Source organism: Pteropus vampyrus, unplaced genomic scaffold (assembly GCF_000151845.1).
Source record: "Pteropus vampyrus isolate Shadow unplaced genomic scaffold, Pvam_2.0 Scaffold365, whole genome shotgun sequence".
NCBI classification, from domain to species: Eukaryota; Metazoa; Chordata; class Mammalia; order Chiroptera; family Pteropodidae; genus Pteropus; species Pteropus vampyrus.
In genome coordinates, this window is record NW_011889146.1 from 28,125 (window position 1) to 40,265 (window position 12,141).

The window sequence follows — 12,141 nt, forward strand, 5'->3', positions numbered from 1 at the left end:
GATGGGTATAGAGTTAAGACATGAAATTGAATTTGCTCTGCCTAAAGTTAACTGAGGTGGAGATCAGACTTTGCAAGCTTAGCCTTGTTAATCCCATGCTAAATGCAACAGAGAGGGTTGGCTTAGAACAGAAATGAGCAAGGATGAGAACTAAATTGTTTCTTTTTAAGCCTTTTATAAACAAAGGTCAAACAACAAACACCCTTGGCCATATACTACTTGTGTCGTAATCTGCTTCTACTGCACCAGCCCCACCAGTGATCTCAGCAAAATAGGGTTAAGAAGGCCAGAAAGGATGCTGTGCTGGGGACGTGTTATAGTGTACATCAAGCATAGGGGTGCTTCCCCAGGTCTCAGAGCCCAGCCATTGCCTGGAAGGCTTTCTGCCCCCAACTATGTAAGAACCCATCTATGAAGAATACAGAGAGAAGCCCTAAATATCTCTAAATGGAAATGTTTACCAATGCCACTGGAATATAACATTCGAAAATAAGAGGGACTTTGTTTTATTAACTGTTCTGTCCCTAGCACCTCAAAGGATTCCTAGCACATATGAGTGAATATGTATAGAATGATTGGATAACTGATCACAACATTTTGAACATCACAAATATGTTCGTGCATTTCTTTGAATTAGTGATCGAGAGGAGGAAAAAAGAATTTAGGATGATTTGCTAGGACTTGTCTCATTGTACTAGTTTGCTAAAATGTACACAGACCAGAGATTTCAGCCCCAAAGAGTCATCCTCTGTCTTTCCCACCATTGTCCAGACTCCAAATACTGCTCTGGCTTTTGATAGAAATCAAAATGTATTTTGACGTGTGCACATCAATCAGTAGAGAGGTGGCAAAGAAGGGAAGGTCTTCCAAAGAAGGGAAGACTTAGCTGAAGTTTTTAACAAATTTCAACTTATTTCTTTTCATCTAATTCCTCCAGTAGTTAGCATGAGAATAATGATTTAAAATATTTATTTTTCCCTCTATGTAAAGATTTTCTATGAAATATTCCAGGAAGTGTTTTTTTTCATCAGATCTCTATGATCATTGGATCTGTGTAATGGATCGAGGAAATGATGAAGAGAAAATAATTACAGTTCGAAGGTAATTATTCTAATTTGGTCATGTCTCAAAAATACTTTGAAAAAGCTTAAATTTTATAAGCTTGTCTATTAAAGGAATGATGACTATCAAAATCATATCCATGGGGACCAGTTTAAAAATGGATTTATGTAAGCTACACTCATTGTTGTTATTATTTTCTCCCTGTAAACATGGACTACTGGACCATCATGTTCCTTCTGTACATCTAAATCTGAGAGGAGCTGAAACCCATTAGAATGACAGTTAATGCTGTAAACCCAAATGACAATTTATGATCTTAATTTTGGTAAATATTTCACTAACTAGACAATTTCTTATATATCTCATCTACCAGCTGAATTCATACAAAGAAAATTTCCTCCCTCAAGGGACCAACAGTCTGGTAGAGTACATAGATAAAGTAAAAGTTAAAATTGCAGTGCAGTATAATCAATACTATAAAAGAGATATATGAAGGAGAGTATTGTGGGAGCACTGCAGAGAGGCAGTTAACTCTGAAAAAGTGTCAAGGAAAAAGGGAGTTGCAAAATTTCAATCTGATCACAAAGAATGCATTGTCTTTACTCATGCAAAGGGAAGTTGCTGGCAGACCTCAACCAGCCCTGTGTCCTGCATTATAGGAGAGGAGAGAATAAGTGTCCATTAATGAAAAGCAATACTTCCAGGTCTTTGAAAACCCAAGAATCCCAATATCATCTTTTTCCATATGCTTGTTTAATGTAGTTTCAAATAAGAATGATTATCCATGCACTGTGATTGATAGACATCTTTCATTTATAGAAGAACGTAATACAAGTGTTGGAGACACCAGAAGTCAAAGCCATGTAACAAAATACTGTCTCTGCTTCCACTATGTTTTGGTGGAAATCACTTGGAGATAGTCAACATCAGATTCTATACTTGATGCTCATTGTCTAAAACTTCATAACCTACTGTTAAAGGACGATTTCTTTTTTTTTAAATAAGTAAAATTATGCCTCATAGAAATATAAAATGAACACATATGAAAGATTTTATTTAAATCATTAATTAATGAAAACTAATAAGATGTTGCAAGCAGTTCAAAAGAGATTTCAAAGTATCACAACTTATGTAGTTGAATCAGAAATGCTGAAATGAATTTACAAATAGCTGCAAACCTGGCTTTCTCTATTGGGGCATTGGAAGGTGGGGAGAGGGCACAAATAAATCATGTGTCTCTCCACCAGATAGAATTTTCAGTTCTATGAACAAGGGTTAGGTCCAGTGCTATCTGTTATCTACAACTTAGAGTTGTAAATTAGCTCAAAGGCTTAAGGCCTGTATAAATCAGATAACCCAAAAGAGTGTGCTAGATAATATACTGCCTTACTTTCCATTGAATACAATCAGTAATCTTTGGGTCCATTTCAATATCTTTCATAATTTGTCCCTATGAAACTATATTGTCCTTTCTTGTACTAAAGAAATGCCTCTCTGCTACAGGAATCAGATTAACTGATTTTCTCCCCTAGGTTGCAAATTCTTGTTGAAAAAAGCAACAACCTTTAATATTAACATATGTATATATTTTCTGGATGATAGTAATAATCATTTTCAACAAATGATAATTTAAAAATATCTCATCGATTATAAACAGGAATAGTCGAAAATATACTGTGATAAGCTAGAATATATGTGAATGTGATACCAATGAGATCAGAGATTTGGGACAAAATGGACCTTGGAAGCTGGTTGAACAGGGCATGCGCTCTCAGAATCAACCCGGAAGTCTTAGTAGTTGAAGTTTGCGTTCCCACCAAGAGGCAGAATTCCTGTATTGCTGCTTGGAAATAAAGGAGTACTTTAAGATTAATGATTGTTTGATTTGATCAGAAAGCTCTTTGGGGTTTGGGTTGAGAATATTCTGAAATGTTACAGGATTTGCCTAAGTGAAAACACATTGTACTAGTTTCAGGTAAATACTTCAGGTGGCATTTTTGATGGGCCATTTTTCTGCATTCTTTTACATTTTCATTGGGCAGTGAAAATAGTGCACGAAATAAATAAAGTCCTTGCGCTTATTTTCTCTCTCTCTATACAGGCAGTCCTCACTTTGCATGGTGCCATGTTAACTGAAACTCTTGCATATCTAGACTGTGTTCTTGCTTTGCATGGGGAACCAAAGTGAGGGTTGCCTACTTATACACGTTTTATTAAACAACTAGCTTAAAGAGCACATTTTTCTGTCCTTGGGTTGTTAGACCAGCTCCCAAGAGCCCATGTTATTCTCCTAAGGTAACTTTTTGGAGTATTACACACAACATTGAGCAACAGTCCTCATACAATCAGATGACTGCATTTAATTTAGCAGTGTGTATCACTCCAAGCATTCTTTGGCCTTCTACTTCTTCCAGTCCAGAATTAGAAAGAGAATTCACAATAAAGGTAATGAAGTTTTCTATTTTTATGTCCTAGGAGACTGAATCCCCATTTTGAACCTATTCTGAAACACAATTTCTTAAGTAACTTATAAAGTTGAGTTAAACAAGTATTTTATGCTATCCTGGTAGACTATAGAAAAGAGCTTTCTTAAGCCAAAAAATGCTAGCAGATGGGTTACTTCTCTTTTCTCTTTAAAGAGGCAAAACACTATGACTGACTAAAACCATAGAGTCATAAGAAAGTAGTCAACATGGTTTAAACAAAGAAATAAGGACTTTGGAGTCAGACAAGTCAAAGTTCAATTCTCAGCACCATCACTTGCCAGATGTACAATCTTGGGCAAAGTTCATTACAGCAATGAGAATGTCCTCATCTAAACTATGGAGGTAGTGATAATATGGAGCTCATACAGCGAATACTTGAATTCACACTCAGTAGTGCCTGGCACATAATCTAGGGTTTAGGGATATTAGTTCCCTTTGCGCCCATCATTCTGCCTGCTCCTTTGCCTCAGCTATTGGGGCAGGAAAACTGCAGAAGGATTCCACTACATCTGAGTGGAGGCACAAAGCTCCCTAGTGAAATCTTACCTCTACCGTAAGCACCTCCGGTTAGGGAGCCCAATGGAAGGAAATGCATAGATAGAGACCACTCAAGCAAAATGCAAGTTTTCTCTCCTGCTGTCTCTCTCCTTTATGATAAACTCACAGAAGATGCCCTCTTCCCAAGCTTATGGCAACTGCCTTTTACACAAGAAATCCATTTCATAAGTCTTTCTCTAATCATACTTTATAGATTTTAGTAACAAAGTATATTTCTTCACCTCAAATGCCCTATAGAGAATATTTAAAACTACCCTGATTTTTGAAACAGAGCCATTGGTATAACATGTTAGCATATAGGCCAAGGCAACAAATAATAACTTAGGCCACTGATTAAAATTAATCTCTATACTCAAATTCCTCTTGACAGTATCATAGTTTTTTAGAGAAAACTGTTTTGTATATTTTAAAGGAGACATGAATTTTTCTTGGGATTCTTTTGCACTTTTTTTGTTAAAATCATATATGAAATGTGATGTATTGATATGCATATGAAAAGTAGCACTTCATTTTTGTCCTTTTTTATACAGGTTTCTCAGCTTATTCAATTTATAATTGAAAATTACCATGGGATATTTGGAGAAGAAATCACTTCCCTCTTGGGAGAGATTTCAGAGAAATGTGACACAAAAGAGGATACCTCAGATATTGTCAATAATTGGGTTGTTTTTCGTGAGAAAGAGACACATATCTGTGAAGATGCTGGTGGTCCCAGAGCCCACAGAAGCTCAGGGTTGAGTCAGTGGGTCCAGGGCTCCTTCCTGAGAAGGCCTGCTAATGTTCACACTGGTGGGGTAAAGAAAGGTATAAGGCTAGATTCCAAACTTCAAGAACTTTTTAGTGGCAGCATGATATGGTAGTTTTAACCTTTTCTTTTTTTTTTTAAATAAAATTTTACAAAGAATGCTGATATACATAAAGAATGACTGTAGTTCAAACTGACATAGAAGACTTAGAGGCAGGCCTGGTCATTTTCTTCCTCTCCTTTCTCTTCGGGGGGTCCCTGAGACACCTCAGAATTCTAGGGCACTTTGAAACAGTTTAAAAACAATTAGCATCATGGCAGAGGTAGCAGGGAGACTTGAAGACATTTAACCTTACAGAATATAAATTCCTGTACCACCAATTACTAGTTGTTACCTTTGGCCAATTATTCTATGCCACTGAACATCAATTCTGCATCTAGGAAACACGGATAGCCATAATGTCTAACTTTTATGTTTGATTTAAATATTAAATAAGTAATGGATATTAAAGAACTTTGTCAAAGAGAAATTGATAGTAAATGGTTTCCCTGAGACTAGGTTTAATTATGTATACCCACGTTAGAAGGCAGTGTTACTCAGAACCTAGCTATATGTGGCACCGATTCCTTTATATGTTTCTTGCCATTTCTTGATGTTATGACATGTCTCATTGCTTTGAGGAAATCTTACTTAAGGAAAACCCATTTCTTCAGGAATGGAACTTGACTTTGACCATTGTGAACATGAAGATATTCAAATGGAACAATGTAGACCATCCTAAACATGAAGATATTCAAATGAAACTTGACCTAAACCATCTTCAACATGCAGACTTTCAAATGGAACTTGATGTAGGTCATCGTGACCATGAAGATATTCAAGTGGAACTTGACGTACACCATCTTGAACATGAAGATATTCAAATGGAATGTTATTTACATCATTCTAAACCAGAAGACATTCAAATGGAACTTGTCTTAGACTATCTTAAGCATGAAGACTTTCAAATGGAATGATCTCTTAAATCCAAGCTGGTGACTGTTACAGTAGTGTATGGAAACGCCACACTGCAGGACCATGACAGGCCCTCAACTAGCATATACGCTTCCTGCTGCCTGCAGCAGATGCTCCAAAAAGTCCCCGGTAGCACCAGTGCTTCTTGGAGCCCAGCACAAACTATGTAGTCAAAGCTGTCATCTCTCAGGGAGTTTTACCGGAAAAAAATACGCAAGTCCATCTATGATCCAATTCTCTCACAAGAAGATGAGGATGATCTGAAGCAGAATTAACCCCTACAGGAAAAGGGTATGACATGTTTGAAGCAGAATTTAGTCATAGGCACTAATATCAAGAAAAATATCACTAATAAACAAGTTAAGAAAATCTCATCTAGCAATGAAGGAAATCATGTGAAACTTTTCCCAAATCCAAGCCAGTGGCCATTTCTGAGGCATCTTACAGTCACGTGTCCTCATATGATCATCCCCAAAACATGCCCTTTGATTTGGGTACAACTGTATACTCCCTGGCACACACAAGAGGTGCCCTCAAGAGTTCAAGGAGGCACCAGCACTGCTTAGAGCCAAACAATCATGACCAGCACTGCAAACAGCCATCTCGGGGGGATTTATTCAAAGAAATAACAGAAAACTATCCATGAAAATGGTCACTTGGACAGAGAAGATAATTATTTCAAGCGGCACAAGTCTTTGCAAATGGAGGCTCATTAGTCATGGGCATCAAGGTGGACAAGAGTAGTGCCATAAAACAAAACACTGAGAAGGTTTTACCCTCACACTTAAACACTTACTTGCCCGAGGACTGGCTCTTCCAGTTTGTCCTCCCCAGGCACTTCCCCATCTGACTCATCAGTGAATTCCCAAGACAATACTTTACCACAGATTTATGAACACTTTGTGTTGACACCAGCTGATACTTCCTCACCAGTTGATTACACTGTTAAGGCTCAAAGAAAACAAGAACAACTTTCTTCTGTCCTTTGCAGTTCCGGTCTCATCTCTGGAATGCCTGCTCTGTCATCTGGGCAGGCCAGCAGTCACTTGGCTCATACAAATAAGGACACCATAGAGAGTCTGTAACATTCTGTAACTCTTCACCCCATCATATGGTTGAGAAATAGCATGGCCGCTCTGAAAAACTGGTCCCTCAGAAAGAAACCAAAGACATATGGACCAGAGGAAAAGAAAATAGGTTCTTCTCAAAAGATGCACGGAGCCACCTGCACATGCTTCTGGTGTTCCAGAAGCCAGGTCACTGCAAGAGAAACAGGAATATATGTCCCTGAAGAATGCTCAAGAACTTGAAGCTGTGCAAGCAGCCGAGTGCTATAACTCTTATCCCAGCCAGGACTCGGAGAAATACTTTTACTCTACACTCAATCTAGTGGAAAATAGCCTCAAGCTTTGAATGCAGTCACACGAAGAAGGAGAGAGTAGTGAGCACTGCTCTTCTGACACTCTGCCTTATGCGAAATCCTCAGCCTGCCCTTTGAGTGAATAATGTATCCAGCTCAGACTCAGGGCCTACGGTAATTTGTGATACTGGGAACAAACATTCAACTAAAGACATTTAACTACAATAAGAATCTGATGTCTACAAGAACAGAAACTGAGCTAATCATGGACATAAAGACAGGAATTATTATGACCCCGTTGTATAAAATACCTGAGATGGGTAGCATAAAGATAATCATTGCTAATACTTAGGACGACAAAAGAATTCTCTTTATGGAGACCATTTGGCAAAAAGTTTAGACTAAAACTGGCTCTTTTCATCTGGGATGGGCTTTTTCAAAGCTGCTTTTTGCTTTTAGAATTAGGTTTATATAATTCTCTATAAAAGCAGTAAAGGGAGTTAGGTGTTGAACTCATATTCACTTTTAGTCATTGAAAAAAATTGACTAAAGAGTTTTTCTCTCTTTTTACTGTTATAGTGAACCATATAAAACTAATTCTGAAAGAAAAAAAGCAGATTTAGAAAAGCCCATTCCAGATAAAAGAGGCAGTTTCAGTCTAAACTTTTGCTATACAATCTCAAGAGAATTATTTTGTCATTCTAAGTATTAGTGATGATTATCTTTACGCTATTCTTTCCAGGTATTTTATACAATGGGGTCATAATAATTCCTGTCTTTATGTCCATGATTAGCTCAGCTTCTCTTCTTGTAGATATCGGATTCTTATTGTGTTTAAATGTCTTTGGTTGAATGTTTGTCCCCCACATCACGAACTACCATAGACCCCAAACTAGCTTATTCCAAATCAATTTTATGAGCTGGAAAATTTATGTCAATAGTTCTTTCCTTATTGTTCTAAGAGTTGCATTTTTCAGTTAGAGAGGAAAAACAATGATTTTTTTATTTTTATTTTTATTTTTTTTATAAGATCTAAGTCCTTTTAGTATTAGCTATAGGTGCTACCTACCTCTAGGGCACATAGCCGTGTTTGCCCTAAGCATTATAAATAACTTTTAGAAGTCTAGGTCCAAAGAACTTCTTTCATGATATTAACCATCTCAGTCACAGATGTGAAGCAGACTTCACCTTGTAACCAACCACTCCTGTACTTAGATTCCTAAGTGTCCATATGCATCTTTTACAGTGTAATATATAAAGGCCAGGGATTCCCCTTACCAGTACTATAATACAGCTCTGCTACTGTCAGCAATGAAAGATGTGAATGAAGCTCTTATTATTTGGAGTGTCTTTCTGGAAGAAATTTCTTCCCTACTAAACAAAATAACGTTCGAGCCTTTTTTATCCCACATTGACGTGTCAAAAATCACCAAAAAACCCCCAAAAAACCCAACCCCCCCAAAAAAACCCCACAAAAACAAACAAAATTCACCCACCCAATTTGAAGCACAGAAGTAAATAAATGTTGAAGTTTTGAAATAACCATTCTTTCTTTCTTTCTGTGTTCCCTTAGATACTCCTTTAATACTTAATGTGACCAATTTGTTAGTATTACTGTAAAGTATTACATGGTATGATTTGAACACAGATTACATGTCATTTTATTATACTATTAATCTATAATATATTAGACTGATGTTTGATCTAAAAAGCTTTGAGTTTATATAATATATCCTGACAAATTTTACCACCATATGTTATGAAATACATACGTATTTTTGTACTTACAGAAACTGCTGCTAATTTTTAAATCGTTTGGTTATGAAGGCACTGATAATGAATATATATAAACTCATGCTGTCTGTGAAATAAAATACCACTCTCCAGAGTTAAGAGTCTCATCAGAACAATATTTCTCTCTGTAGAATTGTTTTGGTTAATGACTCCAATGTCTGCTAAACATCAATTTCATAAAATGTAATTAATGTAGAAATGGAATTTTGAGTGTTTAATCATAGACCATAGTCCATGTTTCAAGAAAAAGAGTTTTCTTTTGCTTTTGTGTTTTTCTAATCTTACCATTTACCAAACAAGTTATGCTATAGACACAGTCTTCATTTTTTTAGGCATTATTTTTATTGTGCTCCTATATTCTCCTATCAAAAGAACCATCAACTCAGTATAATTGATTGTGTGAGACATTCTTACCCAATTTGAACCATTCTAAATAGAGTATCCAGTTGACCTCCGATCCATACCCAGACATCAATATTTCTCAGGACATATAAAATTATGAAATATACAGGTTTCTCATGAATGTTGCATGTTTATCTTCTCAGAGTTCATTGAGGTTCACTCGGTGTATGTTTAACCACCATTTCAAAGAGATTCAAAACTATATTCTACCTTAGTACAGAACAATTTTTAGTTCTAACTGAGCAATGAAGACCACAACCTCAGTAGCAGAAATGTCATCGATCAGATTTGGGCAGCATACACATATGCTGATGTTAATTTCTCTATATATCTTACAGAAATACAGAGATTATTTTACATTTAATTGAATAAAAACATTGGATTCAAGAAATTTTCTCACAGTATGTTTTTTTCTTTACATGGCATGACTTTGAATGGAAAAGATCTACTGTTTCCTGGGGCTAATGGCATATTTTGTTTGTTGAAAAGAAACTCTAGGAATGTTATGTATCTTAATCTAAATTATAGTAGTAAGTGTCTGAATTATCTTTTCCCCCCGGGTCAGGTTTTAATGACTTGAGAGGAAGTCTTTGTAAACTGCTTATTTCAATACAAAGAAAAAACAATAATAAAGTGTAGTGAAGTGTTAGCTTTCTTTAATATCTATTTTGATTATGAGAATATCTTATAAGCTAAATTTTCTGCTGAAAGGAAGAATACAATTGAGTTTCATACTGTTTACCCCAAGCATGAGTCCTACTCTGTTTCTGAGCCACCTGTGAGTATAAATCCTGCATTGGTATTGTTTTTCTTGAATACAGTGAACTTGAGCTTCCATTCTGCATAATGTCATCAGGTATGTGGTAAAATTGGTAGAAGGCTCTAGGGTGGAGTTTGGAAAATTTTGTTTTGAAATCCCAAGGAAATACACACAGTGGATATTGGATGTATATTGTTCCTTAATTTGTACAGTGTGTTTTCTGATCGTGCTGTGCCAGAGCACATCTACCACTTTTAGATAGTTCAGTGTTTTTCTAACCTATTTAATTTGTTAAGGCAAAGCAAATATGTTTTGTGGAGTTTGATTTTTCATGGCAATATACAATACATATTTGGCACACATTAAGATTTAAATGCTTATTGTTTTCATCTACTTTGATTTTACCTGACAGTAACTTGGATTTAAATTTAGAACTTCTCCTTGCAGACTCTTGATCTGCTATGAAGAGTGAATAAATTGGCTAAAAATCGGTATTTGTGAGGTAGGCCTATTATTCTGGTCCAGTAAAATGGATGCTATAAAGAAATACTACTCCTCTGCCAGCTCATAGGTGCTATGATTCTTACAGCCTGAAATTCAGAAGAAAAACAGTTTATACTTTGCCCAAACATTGGGATGACTGGGAAACAGAGAATCATCAAAACACATTAGCACAGAGAAGCTTATTGCTTCAAGGCACAGGAAATGAATAGAGGGAGAGGAAAGCCAATAATGAGCTAATTCAAGCAAGAAACTAAATCACAAGGAGGTCAGTGAAATTCGAAAAGATGGAAAGAGCATGGCTGGGAGGAGATGGAGGTGTTACAAATGATATAAATGCTATTCAGGCAGTTCAATTTTTATTGCCAGGTACTACTCCAGACCCTAGAGATACAAGGTGAAAAAAGACAGATCATTTCTGTCTTCAGAGACTTTAAACAACTCAGAGAAAAACTGGGCCACATAAAAGAAAGGGAACAGTAATGTTTATTGGGCACGTATTGTTGCCTGCATGCACTGGGGATCAATGCACTACATAAGTTTACACTTAATGATCATAATAGCCCTATGTAGTGGGTACATTCAGCTAGAACCTCATTCTGACCCTAGGCTCTTTTTTTTTAAAAAAACACTTTCACCTTAAATTAGGGATTATAATAACACTTCCTCCATAAAAAAGCAGATGCTACTTATATACACGAACTCAGTCCAAACCTAACAAGTTACTGTGTCTCCACTAGATATCCTCAATTTTAGAAAGTCATTCAGTATCAGGAAAAATTCAGAAAGCCATAATAATTGTCAAAATAATTGGGCTGAAAATTTTGTCCAGACAAAATGGTACAGACTTGTGTCTCCCTGCTTCTCCCCACTAAGTATAGCAATATGGTTAAGTATAATCATAACTCCTCAAAATAATGCAAAAGACAACCAAAGAAGAATCCTAAGAAGTGATAAAAGAAAGGTGAATTTGTTCAGAAACCCAAGACTGGAGAAACAAGACAGTAGCAAAGCATTTTACGTCCCCTCAACCTATAGAAGGTGACCTAAAACTGACCTTTCACAACCTAGCAACAGAAGGACACCCAGATATGCTCATTCCTACTTCTGAGCAACTAGAATCCCTCTGACACTGTTGGGTAAACCAGGTACCACCAGCAAGAGGGATAGTTGAGTGTACCACTAACAAGTGGCCAGGGAGAGAATTGTTCTTTCTTGCTAAGCCTGAGACTTCCGTCCCCCACTGGGAGATAGTCAGTTGACCAAGCAATAAAAGAAAGAGGGACTCAACCATAACAAACAGCTCAACCTGGGAAGCATTTTTGCCCCAGCAAGCCTAAGTCTCTCTTCTCCCATCCAAAGACACTGGGACAGCCAGATAGTTTAGACAGGAGGAATCTCACCACCAAAAGCACCCATCCAGGGCAGTCTCCTCAGGATATGGGGTGAAAAGTTCTC

General features: G+C 36.7%; 1 pseudogene; it reads left to right on the forward strand.

Moving 5' to 3' along the window:
• The window catches only part of LOC105305122, a 10,636-nt pseudogene extending 3,191 nt beyond the window's left edge, over positions 1-7,445 (forward strand).
• The last annotated feature ends 4,696 nt before the right edge of the window (positions 7,446-12,141 follow it).